The 15,705-nt window shown below is 41.3% G+C and overlaps 1 long non-coding RNA gene across 4 annotated transcripts in view; it reads right to left on the reverse strand.

Annotated features, from left to right (window-relative positions):
- LOC122235106 overlaps nucleotides 1-7,084 on the reverse strand; it is a 16,746-nt gene extending 9,662 nt beyond the window's left edge. The window contains exons 1-4 of one of the 4 annotated variants that reach the window (XR_006213233.1): nucleotides 6,918-7,082; nucleotides 3,248-3,323; nucleotides 2,417-2,598; nucleotides 1,643-1,823 (exon numbers count right to left, since the gene is read on the reverse strand). This is a non-coding gene — a long non-coding RNA (uncharacterized LOC122235106). Of the gene's footprint in view, nucleotides 1-1,642; nucleotides 1,824-2,416; nucleotides 2,599-3,247; nucleotides 3,324-6,917 lie in introns of all 4 variants that reach the window. The other 3 variants (XR_006213234.1, XR_006213235.1, XR_006213232.1) reach the window with 3 other exon arrangements.
- Between the last annotated feature and the right edge of the window lie 8,621 nt (nucleotides 7,085-15,705).

Here is a 15,705-nt window from a genome sequence, read left to right on the forward strand (position 1 = left end):
TATGCTTCAAGAATAGCAGCGTCTTTGGTTTGGAAGGAACTTTAGAAATGTCTTTGTCCATCTTTCATATAGTATTAACTGGAGAAGCACTCACTCTTCTGTGAAGCCATAGGTTGCGTTGTTGATAACTCTGAATGTTATAAAAGTCTTATAATCAAGACTTTTGCTAGCTGCACCTTCCAATGATTGATCCTAGGCCTGCCCTCTACTTTCTCTAAACTGCAAACTTATGGGAGGGGGAGGGGAATTCCTCTTACATAAACAGATGAGACGTACATAAACTTTGTAAAATGTTTAGAATTGTCACCACACCATCAGGTCCTCAGGCAAATATACTGCTTCTTATGTCTTTATTCAGATTCTACACTAGGAAGTTTTCATTATCCTCATCCAAAAATGCCAGTGAATTTAGGAAATTTTCAGTCTTCCTTGGAGATGTGCCAACAATTATCAATGAATCAGCGTTAGCACAACTTACGGGAGGAGGGAGAAGGAATTAGAAACTTCATACTTTTATTTCCTCCTCTGGTGGTATGGTAGGAAGGAGGATTAACTGGTTAGAGCTGAAGCCTTACTGGGTCTGAATCTTTTAAATCCCTGGCCCAGATTAACTGAATGATCCCAGCACTGAGCACACAGGTTGTCGGGAGGACTTGTATCACACTGATTTGCCTAATAACTAATCTGTTTGCAACCTCCTCCACATTTAATGAGGAGGTTTCATTGTCCTCCTCTTACAAGTTTTAACATGCTATTATTTAACATGCTATTATTCCTATCCTGATTCAAAAGGACCTGAATTGCATGATAGTATTTCAAGGTGCTAAAGGCCACAGCTTCTTCATTAAAAAAGAGAAGGGAGGAAGTATTATTATAGATCAGGCAGCAGGACTCTCAGAGTCTACACCTGGCTGGCCCAGGTTTGGCTCTTCCTCATCTATTTATTCATTCGAATAAAAACTTCAAGAAAAGTAAGAAAAAAAAAAAGAGTCACCCTGGTACCAAGCCTGAGATAATGTATATCAGCTTTGATCACATGCTCTGAGGTTTGGGAAAATGAATTACTATAAAACCGGGTGTCATCCTCGGCTCTTCCCTGGAAACACTTTTCTTAAATGTTGCTTTTGATCATATTTTTAAGATGTAATTAAGGATTCCTTTCCCTAGTCATGTTTTCTTTCTTGAGCTAAAACCTTATGGAAACAATCCAATAGAATTATATAGCTATGGTTCCACTCACAGGAGCTCTTGGTAATGATTAAGGTTGCCTGGACAAAAGAATATGGAATAGGTGTTTGCCTAGTGGGTGTGTCAATGGTGGGGAGTGGGGAGAGAGTCCTTTTTATCTTTCTACAACCTGGAGTCCTATGAGGAACCCTAAGGCATATCTGCAACAAAGAAATTGTTCTGATTGTATTTATCTTTTTTTCCAGTACTTCTCACTCATTTGATAGCCATTCAACAAATATTTGAGTATCTTCCTGTTAGGCACTGTATTAATCTGTATAAGAGACAAATAAAGAGCAAGAAAAACATTAATAAATAAATATGTTATGATCCAGATATGTGTTGACTTCTGTGGCAATATGTAGAAGGTTCCCTTGTCAGTGAAGGAGGAACAGAGGGAATAAGGAAGACTCACTGGTGGAGGTGAATGTGATGAGACGGCATTCAAATGACTTTCTCCAGTGGAAGTATGCTATCCCACTAATGGTCAGGTGGTAACTGCAAATAGTAGTTTTCTTCAAAGCATGATCCATGACACAAAAGTCTCTTTAGACCCTCTGAGGCCAAAAGGATTTGGTAGTCAAATACATCTAAAACTTCACAAAGCACATCAGCAGTTAACATCTCTGACAAACCCAGTAGTAAAGAGACCTAATTAACAAAGTTTAACCCAGCATTTCCCACATGGTCTAACCACAACTCTCTTTTTTGTTGCTGTCTGGGGGAGATGTACCGCTGTCCTGACAGATGGCATTAAAACTCTTAATCTAAAGAGGATAATTTCCCATGAAAAATGGATGCTGTGGGTCAATGAAATGCATTTCAGCTTTTCTAAGTTTCACAGGTAACTATTACCATAAAAATGGTTAATGGCTATGGTTTTTAACATGGGCAAATAGGTCACAACGTGGAGTCTCTTGCTTACTAAAGCTCTCTCTGTACTTAGCCCTCAAAAAATCTGTATGGGATCCTCACCTTAGAGGTAAACCAACTGGAGCCCTAGGGCAGAATATGTCTCTACATTCCTTGAAACAAGTGTGAAGAAACAAATAAAAAGAACTGCCATTATGAATTGTACTACAGCCATGATCAAAAGTCTCTATACTTTGAAATACCTAATCATATTACAGGATTAAAAACACATGAGTGAACACTAACCAATAATTTATTCATTTCTATATCTACTTACATCTTTTAAATGTGAAAACATAAATTTGTGGCTCTTTCTCAATTATACTGACAAAACCTTTCTCTTCCTTTCAGTTTGGTAGGTCCCCTTTGCTATATGTCTTTTTGTTGTATTTGGATTATAGTAAGCTTCAGGCTTTATCCAAATTCACTTTTCAGAGTGGCTTTGGAGTAGAAGATGGCCTAAGGATCACAAATGATTAAGAAGAGTTCATATAAGAAGTCTCATCTTTTCTAAGAATTATGAAAAAAAATGTAACTTTTATATGAATGTTGGGCTTATTTTGTTGTGTAAGGCTCTACTGTTGAGGCCATAGTGTAAGGCCATACTCCTAGTGATGGACGTCCCCCATATTAACCATCTGGAAGGGGCATTTCCTTAAACAGGTAACAGGGTCTCTTGGAAGGTGGGTCTTGGCAGTGAGAACTCTTGATGCCCTGTGGAATCACACTCTTACTGGACTTTGCTGTATATTAACTATTTGACAATGCTTCCTGGTGGTTTGGGAAAGATGACTTCTCCAAGGAGTTAGGCAGGAAGGTGCTAACTCTGTAGGAGATCCTAAAATCAAATGATATACTTTCACTTTATCTAGCTTTCTGTTGCTCTCTGTGTTCATTCCCATAGGGCTATGCCCACATCTTTAGTAAAGGCTTATCATAATATTGTAGTCCGGCTCAGAAATCAGTTGTGCACTATGGACCTTAGGTGAGAATTTGGAGTCCATGTTTGTGCCAAAGAACTAAAGAGGACACAGTAGCCACTCAAGTTAACATAGTGATATGTGGTTATAGCTATTTATAAGGGAAGTATCAGGTATCGAGTACTCACTCTGTGCCAGGCATTTTACATATGTTATTTCGTCTAATCTTCAGAATAATCCTCAGAGGTAGGTTCTATTTTGGTTCTATTTTGTGGATGAGGAAATCGAGAGTCAGAGAGATTATGTATTTGCACACATCCCTTAGCTATTGACAGGTGGAATTTCAATCTAGGTTTCATCCGACCTCAGAGGCTAAACATATCCTAGTCAAATTACTTAACTTCTCAGCACTTGAGTTTCTCTATTTGAAAACATCTACCTTTTGGGTTGCTATAAGGATTCAATGAAATAATGTATATAAAGATCCCAGGCCATTGACTAGAAGATAATAGGTACCCCCAAAATGATGCTTATTGTTATGTTTTCCTTCTGCCTTTCTGGTCATTCCTTCTTAGTATCCTTCAAGGTTTTCTCTTCCTCTGATGGCCTGCTAAATGGTGTTTCCTAAATTGGTTTTTTAACTAAGCACTTTTCTTGAGTGACTTCACCAAACCCAAGGCTTCAGCTACTAGTCTTCCCAGATCAGTACATAACTCCAGACCCAGATACCCATTCATCTGACATCTCTACCTGGGTGTCTCACAGAGAAAACAAAATCAACATGCACCCAAACTGATCACATCATCTTTCTGTTCCAGTCCTGGTTTTTCTCTCAGTAGGTGGCACTATCAAATCTCTAGATACCTAAGCTAGAAGCCTGGGAATTTTCTCTATTCATTTCACTCATCTCTCACACGCAATTAGTCATCAGGTTCTCTCAAGTCCCTTTTATTATCTCTTATATCATCCCCTCCCTCTCCCCTTATCCTCCCTCAATTTCATTTTACAGCCACTATTACTATCTAAGTTCAGACTCTCATCACTTCTATCAGGTATTACTGCAATAGTTTTCTAACTGGCTTCCCTATAATCTACCCACCCTCTTTGTGTCCTTAACATTCCCATCAAAGTGATCTTTCTAAAATGAAAATTTTTTCATTTATTTCCCATTTAAAACCTTGTAAGAGCTTCCCCTAGCTTTCAGGGTATAAAGTTCAAATTCAGGACATAAAGTTCTTCAAGATGGAGCCTCTGCCTGCGTCTTTAGCTGTTTTTCCCACTATTCCTTTATTTTTCATTCCTACCATTTGTTTTTGTTTTAAAGGATTACTTAAACTTCTTTAAAGGAAGCTATTTCTAGCCTTGGGCCTTCAGGCATGTCATCTGAATGCCTACTCATTGCCCCGAACCCACGCCCTTGCCCAACTGCCCCTTTCAACTTCCTCCTTAAAGTTCAGCTTAAGGGGCACACCTCTGGAGAGCTTTTCCTTGATCTTGACTCTGTTTTTTTCTTTTTCTTTAAAAAATTTTTTTTTCTTTAACATTTATGTATTATTGAGAGACAGAGAGACACAGAGCGTGAGCAGGGGAAGGGTAGAGAGATGGGGAGACACAGAATCTGAAGCAAGTTCCAGGCTCTGAGCTGTCAGCACAGAGCCCAACGCGGGGCCCAAACTCACAAACTGTGAGATCATGACCTGAGATGAAGTCGGTTGCCCAACCAACTGAGCCACTCAGCCTCCCCTGATGTTTTTTTCTTAATGCTCCCATGATACCTATGTAACAGCACTTTTCAGTCTACCCATCTGTCTCACTACCCTGTAAATTGGACCCCAACGTTTGTTCCATATAGTATCCCCAGCACCCAACCCCTAGTGCTTAGCTCATAACAGATACAAACTATTAACGAAGGAGTGAATTTAGGAGGAGAGTTTTTAGCCATTGGCTATGCTGTGTGTAAACCTAAGAAACCAAAGGCAGGACTTTGAGTTAAGGTGGCATGTTATTGGTGATGCCTTAAACCACATTTCACTCTTCTGCACCTGGTCCTTATTTCTCCATTTTACATTGGACCAGGTTCCACTACTCACCCTTAAAAGAGTAAGACAACAGCTTTTAGACACACCTGATGGAACAAGCAACTAAGATACAGAGTATTCCATTTAGCAACCTGGGGTGTTCCATTTAGAGTATGATTGGGACCTATGAAGCCAACGCACGCCCTGCCCTTGACAAACTTGAGCATCAGTGTTCCTTTGTAAACGTGAACCAGAAGCTGAGGTCCCAAAGACCCTGTTTAGTTTTATCTTCATTGGGGAAATTGGGTACATTTTTTTAAAAGTTACATTAATTGATCTCTTTCTTTCTCTTTCCCCACTTTTTAAAGACTTCTCTGAATGTTTTCTTCTTTTTGATGTAGCTGTTTCCCAACTTTCCTTCTCTGAACGTAATAGAGATAAAAAGGGTTAAAAGGAAGAAAAGCAAAACCCACTAATTCAAAAGCTAATCAGATTTCTTAAAAAAGCTTCTTTGTGGGGGAGATTCTTTAGGTTGAAACAAGACCACAGTATCATATAGCTTACTCAACAACTTCATTTAGTAAATGATGATATGAAGGGAAAGAGCAAGTTAGTGACTTGCCCAAAGCCACTTACCCAATAGAAGCATGAGTTGTATTGTGGCCCTAAGTCCCCCCAGTTCTAGTCTTGGCTATCTGTTTTTCCTGGAAGACTCTTTTCACTTGTGCCCACTGCTAATACATTTCTGTTAAGAATATATTTGTTATACACAATGTATATTACACATAATTTTTTAAAACAGATAAGGTCAACACACTAACGGCAAAAAGAAAGAAACCACGTGGGCGTGGGCTCGGGCTCAGGGCTCCGGGTAATTTGCCCCTGGGAGAGTACGAAAGATTGCCAAGGGAATCCAGGCTCTCGGACACCATGAACCTCGGGCTGGACAGAGCCATTGTTTTTTTCTGGCCTTTCTCCAAAGAATGAATTGACGCAGAGGGAAAGCCAGGGCTGAGTCCGCGGGCGCAACAGAACCGAGTAACCTGGAGGCGTGCCCTGCTGCTCCGTGGCTGGCTCGAGACGACTTCCAGGAACTGGTCTGGAAGAGTCTGTGAGGAGCTGGGAGGCCCTCACCTTAGGGCGCCAGCTTTGGGGCCACAGCTTCGGGGCTCCGCCAGGGCCACGAGCCTCCATCCCTGCCCCCAGGTGCTCACCACCCCGCGTGCCACTCACAACAATCACCACGGCCCTTTGGGGCTCCAGAGCCTAGGCAGTGGCCGGGTCAGAGATCAAAAGAACCGGTGGTCTTGTCCTACTCCCCTAAAAACCCTGAGCGTGGGGAGCACGCTCTTTTTTTATGAGTTTGATACTTAGGCTGCGCCCCCTTGTATACCAGAAACTGGATTATGCTAAAAAAGATGAAATTACCCTCATATCCGGAGATTGTTTATTTCCATACAAACTAAGAAACGATTAAGAGGTGATGAGCAATCAAACAGACCCACGTAGAGAGTGGTGGCGGGGAGGGAAGGGTAGATGCCGGAGAGGGGAGTGAGAGAGCAAGCGAGCAAAGGGGAAGAAAGAGGGAAGACGGTGGGAGAGGAGAGGGTCCCAGAGGGGAGAGTGGGCAGAAGAGAAGGGAGAGGCAGAGAGAAAAGATGGGAAGGGGGGTGGGGGAGGACGAGAAGGAAAACAGGGCGGGGTGGGGAAGAAGGTGCAGAGGGGGCCTCGAAGACTGGCGGGGTAGGGTGACGTGGGCGGGGATTAGAAAGGGAGGGCGAGGCCTAGTTTGTGTCCCACCGGCCTCCCCTCAGGCCCTCTTAGGGGAGAAAAGTCTTACGAGCCCCCAAATACGATTCCGGGAAACCTCTGTCTCGCCGAGCGCCGTCTGGCATCTCACCCCACGGCCTCTGAGACCAGCGGCGCGCACGCCCTCACAGGGGCCGGGCCACGCTGATTCTGAGGTCCCGACGGCCTCGCGCCTGAACCCAACGGCCCTCTTCGACGATTTTGCGCGCGACGCGGAGGCCGGAAGCCAGGTGGGCGCGACCGGAGTGAGACCCCCCCGCCCCCGCGCGTGCGCGGGTACGCTTGCGCCCGCGCCGCAGGCGCCGCGAGCCGTGGGTCCCGAGAAAGGACTCTGAGGCGACGCCGGGCGCAGGCCCGGAATTTGGGGGAAAGGCTCCGGCCCTGCGGCCAGGCCCGGCGAAGAGGGGGCCCGGAGGCGGTTTCTCATCAACTAATACCAACTCTTTGAGCTACTTCTGTTTGTTTACTCGTTGATAAGCGCACTGGGGGATTCTAAAGGGAACGGGGCCGGCAGTGCCCCCGAAGAGGTGGTGGGAAAGCAGAGCTGAGACTTGCGCGGGACAGTCGACTGCTCGTGACAGCTACGGCTGGCGCCGCACGCGGAAACAGGCTGTGGCGCGCGGGGGCTGGGGGCCGGGACTGAGCCCCCTCAGCTCGGCCGTCGCTGCTGGCGGGGAGACCGGGGCACTGGAGAGGCGCGGCGCGCGGCCGAGGCGGGGTCGCCGAGCTGGGTGGGAGCGCAGGGCCCACCGAGGACTACCGCCACGAGCGGGCCGACCGCGGAGCGCCCCGGGGGCGGGGGGTGGGGGCGTTCGGTGTGGACCGAGTGGGAGTGGCCCTGGGGGACGGGCCTGAAGCTGGTGGGCTCAGCTGAGTCCACGCCGAGGCCACTGCATCTTCGACCCTTGTTCTACACGGAGCGGAGACCTAACGGGATAATGAGGGCGCTGACGGGCGTTTAGGGCCCCCGGCTCCTTTTCCAGGTAGGAGCCGGCCGCCCGGCCCTTCGTCGGGCGCAGGCTCGGGGCACTGGGCGGCTGGCGCCGAGGCCGCTGGCCCTTTCCCGCCTCGTGCGCGCTGCCCAGTAGTGAGCGCGCCTGCCGCCCGGCGGGAGGAGAGCAGTGTGGAGGCGGGCGGCCGAGTCCGGGGGAGCGGGGGGCGCCGTTCCCCGCGCCCTCCACACCCGCCGCGAGCCGAGCTCCTCAGGCCCGGCAGGAGGCGCTGTGCGGACGAATTAAAGCAGAATACCAAGGTTTTTAGGGGTGGCGGTTTTGCAGCCCAGGATAGCACCCCTTTAGTTGAGTGACCCTATTCAGACCTCCTCCCTCTCTTTAATATGGGTGTGTGTGTGTGCGTGTGCGTGTGCGCGTGTTGGATTAGTCACAAGGATGAAACGTCAGCGAAAGGGATTGAAAAGGAGAAAGTCTTAAATTTTTCAGGTTCGCCGACCGCTTTAAAAGGAAGATGTCGGGCAGACGTTCTAATTCTTGCTTATAAAGGGCTCGCCTATCACTGCCGTTTGTTAAAGAGGCAACTCGACTCGAAGGGTTTGGTTCGAATTCTTTTACTGAAATAAAGGTTTATACAAGACTATTTCTGTTTATTGCTCTCTGAAAGATCACATCAGGAACAGGAGGTAATTCCAGTATATAATTGAAATTACAGTATATTATAACAGTATTATTTTTGTGATGCCTTTATCAAACTATGAAAAATCCTGTTATTTGAATATTTAGAGGTTTGTGAATCATTCGTGAATCCACTGGAACTGGAGCAGTTACGCAGAAATGAAATGTATTATTTAATTTATCGTCCTACTTAAGTGTAGTGCCAAATGATACTAGTGAGTAATTTTATGAAAACTCTGTGATCAGAAATAAAGGGGAAGGAAAGCAAATCCCTGAACCCATTGTATATGTCGTCAATGTAGACTCTTGAGTTCTGTATGAATGGTGGAGTTATGAAGGGATTAAATGTTGCTGCCTCCATTTGGTATGTGTTTTCAGTCTCAAAGAGATGTGCCTTAGACTGGCCTCCCAGTAGAAGTTGGCATTCCTGGAGTTTGGTTTTGCAAATTGATTTCTGTCGTTTTGGAAATTATTAACTGTTTATAAATGCAAGTTACTAAAATGCATGGACTATAAAGAGACATGTTATTCTGTTAATAGTCTAATATGTGGAAAAATTAATTTCCAAACTAATGCTCCATTAAAAAAAATCTATTCCTTTATGCTAGTGAGATTTGGAAGTGATGCTGTTCTATCTAAAAAGTACCTGTTTCAGGACCTCAGGATATCAAACTTAAAATCGGCATGAATCTTTGGTCAAAGGAGAGGTTTATATGGTGTAAGCAGGTGCTAACTGTACCTGGCTAGACAGTCTGTCACAGCGTTGCTCAAACACAGTGCTTTGGTCTGATGTGCAAGTTTCTGATAGTGTGATTCTGCCTCTTCTTTGAACAGGTTAACCTCAAAGTAGGTACAAAGTAAACCCTTGTTAAGTAAAATAGTGGGTTTTTTTCATTTTGTTTTGTTTTAGTAAAGATTAGGCTAGGTAGTAAAATTAGATAGGAAGTTAAATATGTAATAATCATATTACCTTACCTTTATGTGACATTTGGTAATTTATGAAGTACTTTAAAATGCATTTATCTCATTTAATTCTCACAATAAACCTTTTGACGTAGATACTGTTTGATTTTATAATTGGGGGAACAGGGTCACAGTGGTGGCCTCAAGTCATGTAGATAGTTTGTAGCACAGCTAGGACTCAAATCCCAGATATTGGCAGACATTTTTTGTATATTTACCTTTTAAATGGTACATTAAAAAATTTTTTGTTTTACATTTATTTATTTTTGAGAGACAGAGCACAAAGGGAGAGGGGCAGAGAGAGAAGGAGACAGAATCTGAAGCAGGCTCCAGGCTCTGAGCTGTCAGCACAGAGCCCGACGCCAGGCTCGAACTCACAAACCACGAGATCATGACCTGAGCTGAAGTTGGACGCTCAACCAACTGAGCCACCCAGGCGCCCCATTAAATGGTACATTTTAAATATGTGCTTTTAAATTTCCTAATCAAAGTTTCTTTCCAATTACTCAATCTAGATTACTGGATGATCTATTTTACTTCAGTAAAGACAACATAGATGTGTGAGTGATTGAAATGTAGCAATATTTCAGATTCAAACAGTTGGGTTAACCAAGACTTAAATACCCTATACATTCAATAGGCATAATTCTCCAATTATGCTACTTTTTATGTTTTGTTACTCTGCTCCTGCTACTTTTATGTTTTGTTGGTTTTATATGTTAGAATATTATTTTTGTTTGTTATTTGAGGTACATATCCCTCTGGACTATAGATTCCATGAGGGCAGAGAATATGTTAATCCATCTTGTTGATAGATGTATCCTCAATACCTTACCATGTGCTTGGAATTTAGTAGGTATAATAAATACATGGTAAATAAATGATGCTCATACACTCCTCCACCTCATCTTTTTGGAAATTCTACCAATCCTTCAAACCCTGACTCAAATGCTACATCCTCTGTGAAGTTCTCTGCTCTCTCCTATCTGTAAATTCTTGTGGTGCTTCTGTGTGTTTCTCATTTTCAGCATCATCTATACCAACTGCTTCTTATTTGTGTACATGTTTTTATCTTACCTCCTAGACTGTAAGCTTCTTGTGGGTGGGATACCTTACCAAGTATAATGCCTTGTATCATAAATTCCATTAATGTTAACTAAGTGAATAAAGCAAAACTGTCTAGGTGTACCATCCAGTATGAATCTATATAACTTGATTATAAGTTATAAATAAAATGTAAATTTGCCCTAGCAAAATAAGTTACATGCTCAATATTGGTCATAATTATTTTTATTAGGGGTAATCTACAATTTTTTATTTCATGATATAAAACAAGCATTTAGCATATTTACGAAAACTTTTTTATTTTTAAATTTTATTTATTTATTTATTTATTTATTTATTTATTTATTTATTTTTGGAGAGGGAGCCTGAGCTGGGGAGAGGAACAGAGGGAGAGAGAGAGAATCCCAAACAGGCTCCACACACAGTGCAGAGCCTTCACTGGGGCCCAATCCCACAACCCTGGGATCACGATGCAAGCTGAAATCAAGAGTGGGTGCTCAAACAACTGAGGCACCCAGGCACCCCTACTGCAACTTTTAATGTTAGCCATATACCTAGAGCAAAAGTTGTAGGGATTTCTAGTATAACTTTTTTTTAAGTTTATTTATTTTGAGAGAGAGACAGAGCAGGAGAGGGGCAGAGAGCAAGAATCCCAAGCAGGCTCTGTGCTGTCAGCACACAGCCCAACACGGGGCTCGAACTCATGACGTGGGAGATCATAACCTAAGGTGAAACCAAGAGCCAGTTGCTTAACCAACTGAGCCACCTAGGTGCCCCTAGTATAACTTTTTAGGACTAATAGAATTCATTTACCAAAATACATATCTCTTCTTCTCCAGACTAGAAATAAAAAGAGTTGTATGCTATACAATACCTTTGCATGTATTTTCAGAGGTAGAGGACTGGTTAACATTTGCTATTACTACACTTGTTTTTTTTTCCTCTAGAAAAAAATTAAGCAGTTTAATGGCAATTTTTGTTAAAAAAAACCTGAGTCATAAGCAACTATTTTTTTTACCATCAGAATGAAATTTGAGGTAAAAGAAGATTCTTAGCTTCGTTTATTCTTCCAAAATTCAGAATAGTGTATATTACTATTAGAACTGCACCAGGGATAGATAGATAGATATAGATATAGATATAGATATAGATATAGATATAGATATAGATATATTTATCATATATTGGGACATTTGCTTTTTAAATTTAATTCAATTAACTCTGCTGTGCAACTGCTAATATCTTGATTTTCAAATTGCATGGAAAATTTGGTGTTCCTAAGCCAAATGGATGGATTTTGAGCTAGATAGAGAATGCAGAACTGAAGTTGTGATATAGCTTTGAAATGAGTGTGTGTGGTGGTGGGGAAGATGGTGTTTTAGTCTAAAATCTCATATATAAAAGTACAAATTGTGAGTCCTTAAAAAGTAGTGGTGTGATAGGTTTACAACTAAAACAATACTTCTTTCTTAAAGAGAGAAAAAAAAAAACCTGTGCAGCTCAAAACTTAAAGTCACAATCCTAAAATGTCTTTTTTGGTTAATTTAAGTAAAGAAAGCAACTTCTAACAGTTATTTCCTTAAAGTTTGAAATGTAATATATTTTAGCTAGGTGACTTGAAATAGAAAACAGATAAAGATGACTTACTGGTTAGTGAAACACCAGTCTAAAACAGACAGCTTACTTTTTTTTCCCCTCTTCATTTCCCCTGGACCAGCTGTTAATGTTTAACCTTCATTTACTACTTCAAGAGTCATATTTACACTTCTCCAGCAACACTTTATCCATATGTTCTGTGGCCTTATACATTATATAAGGCTCTTTTAGGGCAACTTCCTAATCTTCTCATTAAGAAAATGTCACACTCACCCAAATAACCCTATAGAAGATGTCAGATGATATCACCACTACAATAACCCCATAGGAGATGTCATCTGATATCACTTATAGGCTTCCTTTCATTTTTGCCAGTAATAGTCTTTGCCAGGTTGTTCTTCCCATTTAGACAACTAGGATGTTTCCTTTCCTTTATTCAATTGATAGCGGAAAAAATCTTCCAAAAATACTTCACAATTCACTTCATATCAGATAATGAATTCAGCTTCCTTAGAGGATCATAATGCAAAGATAATTTTTCTTTGTTATAATCAATTGTCTTACCTAAAATAAGTGATCATTATTTAGCTCGTAAGTTTCATACTGGAGTGTTACTGCTTTAAGACCATGTAGGGGATATGACAAAAAAGAAAGAATGGACTTTACCTCTTGTCTGATAACTTGCTTATTTCTGGTTCTTTTTTAGGTTTCAGAGGTTGACAAGTAAGCCTTAGGAAGTGTTTTTATGAACAAATCAGTCTCATTATTTTTACTTCCTTGAATACCTATCAGGTAGTTATATATATAGGGGGAAAAGGTCGATGAAATTTCAAATTGCTTTGTTTGGGTTTGGTTATTGTTAGTGGTTAATTCAGAGAAGCTGGAGTTAAGATTCTTGTATTTAAAACTTACTATAATGTACTGATTATGTAATTGGCCATTTAATATGAAATTCAAGGTTTTCATCTGTAAAATAGATATATTTTACCACCTTTGAGGAATATTAACATTTTGGTTTAAGAGAGGCCAGATAAGTTTTATCATAAAAATAAATTTAATATATTACAACCAAGTATTAGATCTCTCATATCTTTAAAATTGCTTAGTGATTTACAAGTGATGTGTGATCTGAGTGAATGCATCTCATTCCTTTCTGATTTGTTCTTGGCTTAAGAAGATACTTTTAGCAGAATCTACCACTCCTTTCAAAGTAGGTTCAATTGACAGAAAGTGGAATTGAAACTTAATTTTTTGTCAAAAATAATTTCCTTTTTGCACAGAATTTGGTTGTCTCATCTAGGGCACTTCTGTGTAATGCTATGGTGCTGATTCTCCACGGTCTTATACTCCTTCAAGTCTGTAGGGTCACCCCTATGAATATCCATTTCTGGAATCAGTGTGAGTGAAACTCTGCCTGGAAATCCATATGTCTAAAGCAAAAGTTATAGTGATTTTCTGTATAACCTTTTGTGACTAATAGAATTATCTTTCCAAATTATACACTACTTCTCCAGATTATAAATCATTATGCCAACTTTGACAGTTATGAGATATTGAGAGCTCCTGTTAAACTACGTTACAATTTTCACATGTAACTTGCTACTTCCATTTCTAACATCCTTATTGCCTGAATCAGTAATTTTAGCACTTAATCACATACTTGTATTTTAACATTTCTTTTATGTGTTGTTCCTCTTAAGACTGTAATGCCCCTGAGGGCAGGTTCTATGTGTTGTAAGATTTTTTAATGCCTCATAATTCCTGAATAAAGTTTTGACATGTGGTACATACTCAGTGAAGAATTCTTCAAATAAAAGTGAACTGTTTTTATTGAGTGTTGTGCATGGCACTTTTTTAGAAATATGAAGAATTAAAATACATGATCACTGTCCCTGTGATATATGTAGTCATACTAAGGTCCACATAATTTATTAGATCTATAGTTCTTTTTAAAAATATTTATTGGGGCACCTGGGTGGCTCAGTCGGTTAAGCGTCCGACTTCCGCTTGGGTCATGATCTTGCAGTCCGTGAGTTTGAGCCCCGCGTTGGGCTCTGTGCTGACCGCTCAGAGCCTGGAGCCTGTCTCAGATTCTGTGTCTCTCTCTCTCTCTCTGGCTCTCCCCCGTTCATGCTCTGTCTCTGTTTCAAAAATAAATAAACGTTAAAAAAAATTAAAAAAAAATAAAATAAAAATATTTATTTACTTATTTAGAAAGAGAAAGAGAAGGAGGGGAGAGGGCAGAGAGGGAGAGAGAGAATCCGTGCTGACAGCACAGAGCCCTATGGGGAGGAGGGGGCTGGATCTCATGAACCATGAGACCATGACCTCAGCAGAAATCAGGAGTCAGACACTTGGGGCACCTGCATGGCTCAATCCATTGGACATCGCACTTCAGCTCAGGTCATGATCTCACGGTTCCTGGGTTTGAGCCCCGCGCTGGGCTCTGTGCTGACAGCTCAGAGCCTGAAGCCTGCTTCGGATTCTGTGTCTCCCTCTCTCTCTCTGCCCCTACCCCGCTAAAGCTCTGTCTCTCAAAAATGAATAAACATTAAAAAAAAAAATTTTTTTTTAAGTCAGACACTTAACCGACTGTGCTACCCAGATGCCCCTGATCCATAATTCTTTATATGGAATTACGAAGTCCAAAAATCTCAAAAATTATTTTGTTATGTTTTTGGTAATATCTGGCAGTAAAATCTAATCCAAGATTAACTCATTTGGCTGAAAAACCTGACTTGAACTGATGTGAATGAAACTATAGTATTCATTTATTCCACGTAAGAATATTCAAATGTTTTACTTCAGAGATAATTGATCCTTTTAATTATTATGTTTTACACAGTATATGTATTCTGTTATCTTTTGAAATCTGAAAAATTCTGACTTCTGAGATACATCCAATCTCAAGAGTTTTGGGTATTGTAGATCTGTACAAAAAGTTAAATGATAAGATATTCAAATAACAACAAATATAATAATGGTAGAAATATCTCAAACCCATCTTGGAAAGTTGCCTAAAGGGTCATGGTGTCTCTGTTGGGTGTTCCTGCAAATGGGCATGTATTCAGTCTTGGATCCCAGGGACCAGAAGCAGATGATGGAGTATTTTCCTGACATGTCCAGGCATAAGAAGAGCCAGAGCGTCTGTGCAAATGAAGTCTTTTAGAGAGCACTGAGGATCAAAACCAGGGAAAACCAATTCTGTCCTCCAGGAATAAGAGATGGCTTGAAAAGGGAGCCAGAGAGACACCAGAATAGAAGGAGGAATTAAGGGTAAGGTGAGAGTCCTGGGCAATTGCCACAGCCGTGGATGATAGATCTGCAATCCCATGCTGTGTAAGTGGATGGCATTGATGTAAAGTGTAGCGTTGGAACAGGCTGGTACAGATAATTGTTGCTTGGATATGAAAGGGACCTTTAATACAATCACTTACACTCATATCCTCTCCCTATTTTAAAATGAGTAATCTGAAGTTTAATAATTATTTTTTAAACATCTAGTTAGTGGCTGAGCCACGATACAAATCCAGGTTTTATGTTGCCTATCCAGCGCTCCTTCTATTG

This window comes from Panthera tigris, chromosome F2 (genome assembly GCF_018350195.1).
Source record: "Panthera tigris isolate Pti1 chromosome F2, P.tigris_Pti1_mat1.1, whole genome shotgun sequence".
NCBI classification, from domain to species: domain Eukaryota; kingdom Metazoa; phylum Chordata; class Mammalia; order Carnivora; family Felidae; genus Panthera; species Panthera tigris.